The sequence below is a fragment of the Silene latifolia genome, chromosome 7, assembly GCF_048544455.1.
Source record: "Silene latifolia isolate original U9 population chromosome 7, ASM4854445v1, whole genome shotgun sequence".
Taxonomy (NCBI): domain Eukaryota; kingdom Viridiplantae; phylum Streptophyta; class Magnoliopsida; order Caryophyllales; family Caryophyllaceae; genus Silene; species Silene latifolia.
In genome coordinates, this window is record NC_133532.1 from 42,178,779 (window position 1) to 42,186,648 (window position 7,870).

General features: G+C 36.6%; 2 long non-coding RNA genes across 4 annotated transcripts; both read left to right on the forward strand.

Moving 5' to 3' along the window:
- Positions 1-1,654: 1,654 nt before the first annotated feature.
- Positions 1,655-4,905, forward strand: LOC141592075 (uncharacterized). Of its 3 annotated transcripts, none has more exons than XR_012521040.1 (4): positions 1,655-1,740; positions 2,188-2,374; positions 3,823-3,914; positions 4,854-4,905. It is a non-coding gene; the product is annotated as an uncharacterized LOC141592075 (long non-coding RNA). The 3 variants fall into 3 exon arrangements; XR_012521041.1 differs by having other exon boundaries at positions 1,658-1,740; positions 2,193-2,374; XR_012521039.1 differs by lacking the exon at positions 1,655-1,740 and having other exon boundaries at positions 1,856-2,374.
- A 1,659-nt stretch (positions 4,906-6,564) lies between these two features.
- Positions 6,565-7,549, forward strand: LOC141591036 (uncharacterized). The gene is made up of 4 exons (XR_012520609.1): positions 6,565-6,719; positions 6,813-6,889; positions 7,115-7,186; positions 7,510-7,549. It is a non-coding gene; the product is annotated as an uncharacterized LOC141591036 (long non-coding RNA).
- Positions 7,550-7,870: the final 321 nt, after the last annotated feature.

Consider the following 7,870-nt stretch of genomic DNA (forward strand, 5'->3'; position numbering starts at 1 on the left):
GGTGCTTTTGTTCAACGATGGGTCACACTTCAGTCGGTCTTTTGCCTTTTTCCATATTCTTTTATGTATTTGTGCCATTTGATTAATAGTTGTGGCCTTATGTTCTGAATTTAGTTGCGCTATTTATAATTTCTGTTCGTTCATGCTCATATTTTCTCACGTTTTCCTAATTTTTTTGCATTTTGTGTCTTCTGGCACGGGAAGAAGCTCGTCTGCTACATGTATGCCCGTCATTGTCATTGATTGGCGGATGCAGTCCACGTGTTTGGTGATTTGCCTAATTGGGGACATTGTTCATGCAAGTGTCGGGTAGAAATGGTATGATCTTTCGCCTTTTCAGTCGCCTATTTTATTATTACAGATAATATGTTTCTTGCCTTTTTGGGGGGTCTTTGCATGTCGTCTTGCTTAACTTCTTCCTGTGATTTGGGATGGAGGGACTTGTGAAATGTGCATAATTGATGCTTCATTGATGGAGTTCTCGATTATATGCGTGATGTATGAATATTGGTCTGACTAGGTTAATTTAGCGTTTTCTAAGTTTCTTTTGGGGTTTAATGAGTGAAGTTAGTGACCATTTTAGAGGATGAATGATGGAGCTTGGTCAAAGTTAGGACGTTATGTATGATTGAGGGTGGAGGTTTTGAGCTTTATTTTTACCATTGGCGAGTTTAGCTATTGAGATTCTTCTTCGAGTCAATGGATTGCGGCTTGAATAGTGTGGCTTGAAAAATTTTTGTACTAAGTTTGGCTAAATTTTTACTAGGTGAGACTAAATTTGGGGTAAAAAAATCAATTTGAGGATGTCCTGGCCGTTTTCATGAGATCATGACACAGACACAGAGTGACATAAGGTCAAGCCATGTTGGCTTGCCCGAGAACAAATCTTCTCACACCGAGATTTAGTATCACGTCCTCCTATAACTCCACTTGATAGTTGATATGTTAGGGTTCTCCAAATGGTATCTTTGTAATTTCCGACATCACTAATTTCACAAGTGAAATGTGATTTGGGCAACTTTCCTTAGTTATAGCAGACGATCTGTCTTTCATGTGATAACTTGAACATCTTTGTGTGAATAATCTCGTATCTTATTTTACTTTTTAGGAAGTGAATGCTATCCTTGGCGAGCAACTATCTTTGAAGATGAAGAAGTTTGTTTAGCGAGTTTGACCTAGAAGCAGAGGTACTTATCATAAAGCATCTCATATCGTATTGGCAATTGTAATAAAACTAATTAACTAACCAACCTGGTAAAATAAAATGGAACATAAAACTTTTAACGAAAAATTTCGAGAAATTAGGTAAAATATGGATTTTTGCCACATGTTTTGCATGAATACCTTTGTGTATTTGGATTGGTCTTACGATAAACTCAAATAAATGGGAATACATAAGTATTTGGGCTGGTTGCATCGCTATTTCATACAAGACTTGCGTTTTCCCATCAAGTTCAATGCTTTCCACGCCATCTAGCTCTAAAGTATCTTGCTTGTGGTTCAGGGTTTGCACTTTGAAGTATAGTGTTGTGAGTGTGGTGGATTCTTATGATTATGTTTATTTGTTTCTGTAGCTCATGGTCGAAGATCCGCGAAGTACCAGATTCGGTTCAGTTCGAGAAGTTGACGTTGACGAGGAGCCGGAACTCCCGACGTTCCAACAAAAGGCCCCTATTGCTTCACGTGTTGCCAATGATGATGTCGATGAGGATTCTACCATTATACCCGAGAAAACTAAAGGTATTTGAATCTGCATCCAATTCAAATTTTCATACTTTCAATCAACACAGTCACGAGTTTTTCTTGGAGTATCGTTTAGTAACATCCTTAAAAGAAATTACTCGTAATTCCTAGACCTCGGGTCATTCACAATGTCTTGATATCTACCAAAATGAACAAATGACATGAAAACAACTATACAACTGCAGTAAAACATTGTGTACCATTTTTAATATCAAATATATATAGTCTCAGATCACTCACAATAATAATTGTCAAAGCAAAAACAGACGAAGTCGGATATACCAAGAACATAAAACCATCGCTCGGGATTATCTCGACTTTTAGATAATTCTTATCACCTTAAAATGGCACTTGTCCTTTGCACCTCCATCACTACCTCAAGTATATCATGACACATGAGTAGGTTGCTTCATCAATATACTTAACCGCTTTACATAATTTTAGAATAGGTATGGGTGAATGATGAAGCTTCGATGCCTCTCCAGCGATCATGTATTTGACTAAGCTTAAATGGTTGTCTACGGATTTAACTCTTCCTTTACATGTGTTCCACAAAGGTGAAGATGAGCTCGGATTAATTTGAACCTGTCCGAGCCTTATACGTTGTTTCTTCTTATAATTATTGCAGTAGGTGCGTTTTATTTTCTCGCCTTGATAATCTGGGTTTTGTGAATTTCTTATCCTCACTTCTCATTAACAACAAAGAGCCTTAGTTATCCTTAACCTCGATACCGAAATTATTCTTCCTTTTGGGATCACTATCCATATATATGTTAATCGGTATTGCTAGCTTTACTTATCCTGCTGGTGTTTGTTTTTTTTGGATTGCAAACGCTGTCTTTAATTGGGTTCTAATGAATTCTTCATAATCTGGTGGGTTTTCCATGTTTGGTGATGTTGCTGGCGTACTCTTGAGGGTAACAATTTGTACATGTATTTTAGTATTTGATGTTTTTTGACAGATTTAGTGTTTTTTTATTTATTTAATTTAAAGAAATTAATTTATTTATTTTTCTCTCCTTTACTTCACACTTTTTCAACAACCACTTTCTTATAGATTTTACCTGGTTCATTCCGGATCCTTAACTCTATTTCGGTTTTTAAAAATCGTTTTAATCTTTTCTCTCGTTTAAATTTTAAGTTTTTATAAAAGAAAGACGGAATTCGATTTTAAAACCCCTAAGTTCACCTTGACTTTCCATTACATTTTCGTTCTCCCTTTTTGTTTTTCATCTTCCCTTTTTTATTCGCATTTTGAGGCGTGCGTTCACCCATGGACGGTTCGAAAGGATGATTCATGTCAGCCGACCCCAAATCATTTTGGGATTAAGGCTCTGATGTTGTTGTTGTTGTTGTTGTTTTCTCCACCGGATTAGAATACTAGATACGGCGTATAAATCAAGTTTAAGCAGGAATCATATCAAGCGTGTTTGAAAGAAATTATTTCCACTTTGGGAGTTTTGGTGCAATTTGAACCTTGCACCACTATTATGTGCGTCATTTACTCAGCTGATGTGCCACATTTTATTTTGTTGCGGAAAAACACTATAAGATTGCCTTATTCCTATTTAGGACTTTAAGTATTCAGGTCGATTAATATAGATAGGAGTAAATGGCAAAAGGAAGACAAAAAAAACAGAAAATATACTGACTGTAAGTTCATGATTTGTGCAGACAATGAGTTTAACATAATCATGTTACTCTCCTTTATTTATTGAAAATAAGAATGGTTGCTACTTTGTTCAGGGTTTGTGTTCTAATTGGTGACTTGGGATTTACTTTGATAGATGAATTTAGTGAGATCGAAGCAAAGTTTCTGGCATTGTGATTTTAGTTCTTATGCATTTTTGGCTGATTACTGTGGTGTAGGGTTAGAGTTTTTCCTTTCTAGATTGTGGGAAAATTAAAGATTCTATATTGTTGAATAAATGTGAAATTATCGAATACTATATTGGTTGTTTGTCGCACTTTCATAGTTCCATGTATCCATTAAATTGTCCATTTGGTGGTGTTGGATATATGATAGTGTCTTTTTTAGTTTTAATGCGGACTAATTACTATATTTATTGTTCCTATTAGGACATGGGTTTGCATGCATGGTTGACTCATGGGCATGCCTTTTACTCATACAATGCTAAAGAACTAGCTATTTCTGAAGCTTTTGAACTAAGGTGTGCTTCAAAGTTGCTGTCTTTTGTGAATTTTTGTTGTTTCTTTATTAAGGATTGGGTGAAGTCTTTGAGCAAGCGATATGAAATTAAACAAAGGGTTTTCTCCACCGTGAGTATTCTCCACAATATGTCCCTTTAGAAGATTGAGTGAAGAAAGATAGACACATTGGTGATTGGTGGTGTTGTTAATGTTATGAACATGGATTGCTTCTCTTTAGTTATATTCTGTAATATTATTGAGATTCAGGAGTAGTACATTAGTGGTTGGTCAAACTCAAACTAAGTAATTATGTTAAACAACTTTTATTGTTCAACTCAGATCCTTGTTAGATATTCGAAAGCAGTATAATTAAATCTGACCCTTAATTTCTTTGGACGTGAATTCAATTTGTTAATTCACTTAATTGGCCCATTGTTGGGAATATATTCTGATTTTCCTTAAGAATGATGGTAAATGTGTTGAATTATTTAAGAACTTCATACTTCCATTTAAGTATGAATAAATTGTCCTTGTATGATTTTAAAGAGGTTATTGAGTACTAGGTTCTGAATTTGTTGTTTCGTTTACATGGCTTAGTACGAATTCTTTGTAGAGTAGTATGGACTTGACTCGGTGATGTGGTGTCATTGGTGTGCGGAGAGGAGAACATTCATCATAAAACAATCTCCTTTCAATTTGACGCCCTAGCAAAGTAACATCTCTGTATGAGCGTAGTTGAATTCCCCATCGTCTGTACCAATCTTTTAAATGGATTTGATAACTTATGCTTTGCTAAGCAGTCACTAACAGAGAAGCCATGATTTGGTGTTGATATATGTTTAGATTTATTAAAGTTGATTACATGTCTTTGATGTGTCGATATTATATTATATAAACAACATTGACATCTATTCCTTTTCTCCCTATTTGTTTGTATAAATCTTCTTATTATGTTGTAGGTTATGTACAAAAGTAGATGTGATAATCGACAATGAAATTATTGAGCGTGCACGTGACAAGCGTGAGGTATCCTATTCTTGGTGTGCCTTACAATATTGAATTGCAGTCACCTTGTGTAGAGTCTAAAGAATGAGTTTTCAGGCTGGGCTTCTAGGAAAGAAATATGAAGGAAAATATAAGCAAGTTGAAGAAATAGCTTCAAAGTTAACGATCGAAAGGGCCAAATTCCGAGAATATCAGGTATTGCGATTGTGCCTATAGACTTTTGATTGTTGTTAAACACGTAGAATTGTTGGTTTCAATGACGTGAAATTGTGAACAAAGCATTTACTTTCTTGGTAAATCTATTGATAAGACTTTTTAAAAGTTGATATTTGAAGTTCTCATGGTGAAACTATTTCCTCTATACAATTCTCAAGATTTTGAAAGAATAATTGCTACTCTTGAGCTATTAATTTGTAGGCTATTCTCTGTTGCTAACCTGAGTCTATTATATGCCATAAAACTTTACAGGAGCGGAAAATGGAATTGCAACTAGCAATTACTAACATGGTACAAGGTGGAAATTCGATGGTATTCTTGGTAGACTTTGATCCATCACTTTTTGGGTCTAATGCTATCTTCAAAGAAAATAGTAACTTTCTACGATGAGTTGCTTTATATCCAGGTATGTCCGATAGAATACCGTCATATTTTGAGGAGCTATTGAAGGCTTTGTCGAACGCATATTTGTAAGAAACATGGTTTAGAAACTAAGTCGGAAGCATTAATTGAGCTCCCCAAAGGTAATGCTTGAAACTATTCTTGGTGCTTCCCTATTGTTCCTTGACCATTTGTGTTTCTTGTTTGGTGATTTATTTTTCCCAAAGAATATATATTCATCACTCTGGATTTTATTTGCCGGAGTAACCAGACGAGGGTAGGAGAATGCATTAGCTTCTCTTTGGTATCGACTTTTATGCTATATTTGTTAAAGGTGCGGTCGGGATTCAAGAAGGAGTGTGGTATGGGATGAAGAATGAGATCGGTTTGAAGATGAAGGTAACAGGGAAAAAAATCCTTTCTTCCAATGCCCGCTTTTAGCCCCCCTGTTCTCCCTCTGTGGAGAGTGCACTGCAGATTTCTTCACAATCATCTTTTGTATAGCCATATTTAGTCGCGGAACATTCTCCCGTTGCAAATAACTTGAGTCTTGGGCTCTTGGCAATTGAATTTTGGCACCTTGTATAGTTTCCATTTCCAAATGGAGCCGAAGGCTCACTATTCTTTGGTTCTAGATTATAATGGAATATGATTCACTAAACAAATTACACTTTTTTTTTTATGGTAAAGTAGTCATCAACTGTCATTGCGTGCGGTTCGATCTCAATGCAATTTTCATTATGAGTCATCCCCAAACATCCTCTCTTTGGTGTTAAGATTATGTAAATCGAGCCCCTCTTACCATCATATTTGATAGAGCTTTTGAGACACTGGGATATGTTAGTTTGATGTTGTATTGTTGTGTCGTATGGTATCGATTGCACGATTGGTTACTTCCGGGATTACAATTTGACAAGGAAATTTTTTCGGGTATTCCAAATGCAAAAACCTCTCCAAATTCGACATTATTCGAGAATGGCACATATCCTCACAATGATTCATTTGACCCTGATTCACCGTCAAATGTCGATAATGAGTTAGAGAAGCGATCCAAAGAGAGGCGAGCGGGCTCTTGATAGTGAATCTGGGCATACTCACAGTGAAGATGATTCGGTAAAAAGCCCTCGTGGAAGCATGTCGTCTTGAACTACATCAGAAAGTCCGTCACAAGATTTTCCTAATGTATTTGCCAGGAGCTTTGAGGCAGACACAAATCTTCACCGGTATGGTTTACTAATTTTTGCCCATCTTCTCCTCTATCACAGACTCACAGTGTCTTATGAGTCTTAATATGGAGCTCCCTTGTTCTCTCACAGAAGTTTTAATGATCAAGGTTGGTGTACCTTTGATGGCACCGATGATGTGGATTTCGTTTTGGGGATTTAACTCCAAGGTATGCCAGCCCAGCTGTATATATCATCTACCTATATTACTCAGACAAACCTTTTTTCAAGTTTCGGACCCATGTATGTGTGAATAACAAACATGGCCTTTCATCTCAAACAGTCGGGCTTTTACCTAAAATGAAGTGATTTTTGCCATCTTATCCTCTATCACAGACTCACAGTATCTTATGTCTTATGAGTGCTAATATGAAGCTCCTTGTTCTCTCACGAAGTTTTGACATCAAGGTTGGGGTAACTTTGATGACACTGATGATGTGGATTCCGTGTGGGGATTTAACTACAAGGTAAGCCGACCTGGCTAATCTACCTATATTACTCACTGAGACCTTTTTTTTTTTCAAGTTTTGGACCATGTATGTGTCTGAATAACCGGCATGGCCTTTCATCTCAAACAGTTAAGAAGAATATCAATTTTTGTGAGACCTTCTCATTTAAGAATTTGTGAAGAAATGTAATTATACATGTGTGAAGTATGATGTTCCTTGTTGATTACTCTATTAAAGATTTACCACTAGCAACATCCCTTTCCCTTTTCTGTCTTTGCGATCTGGTTTTCATCACTCTTGCTCTTTGTTTGAGATTCTAATGGAGTAATGGTTACGGTTAGGGGTGGCTGCGTGGGCTTAGATGGGAGGAAATTTCGAACCGAGAGCCGTACTCGGCATCAATTGAAAATATGCGATATCTTGTCACGGTGGATGTCCTTGACGTATTCTCAAGAGCTTTGCGAGTTCCACTTGTTTGCTTCCATTTTATCTTCTTAATTGATTGCCTTCTTGACCTGATCCGCGGTTTTTTTGTGCCTTGGATTTGTGCGAGTGCCAGGTTTGACAAGAATGCCTTGATTGATGCCGGGTGAGTGCTTATGCTCTTCCTTTCTTTTTTCTCATTTCACAGTTGGCACGAGATTGTAGGGACTGTTAATCCATTGTGACTATTTGAGAGTACATCTTACGCTTCACAATCAT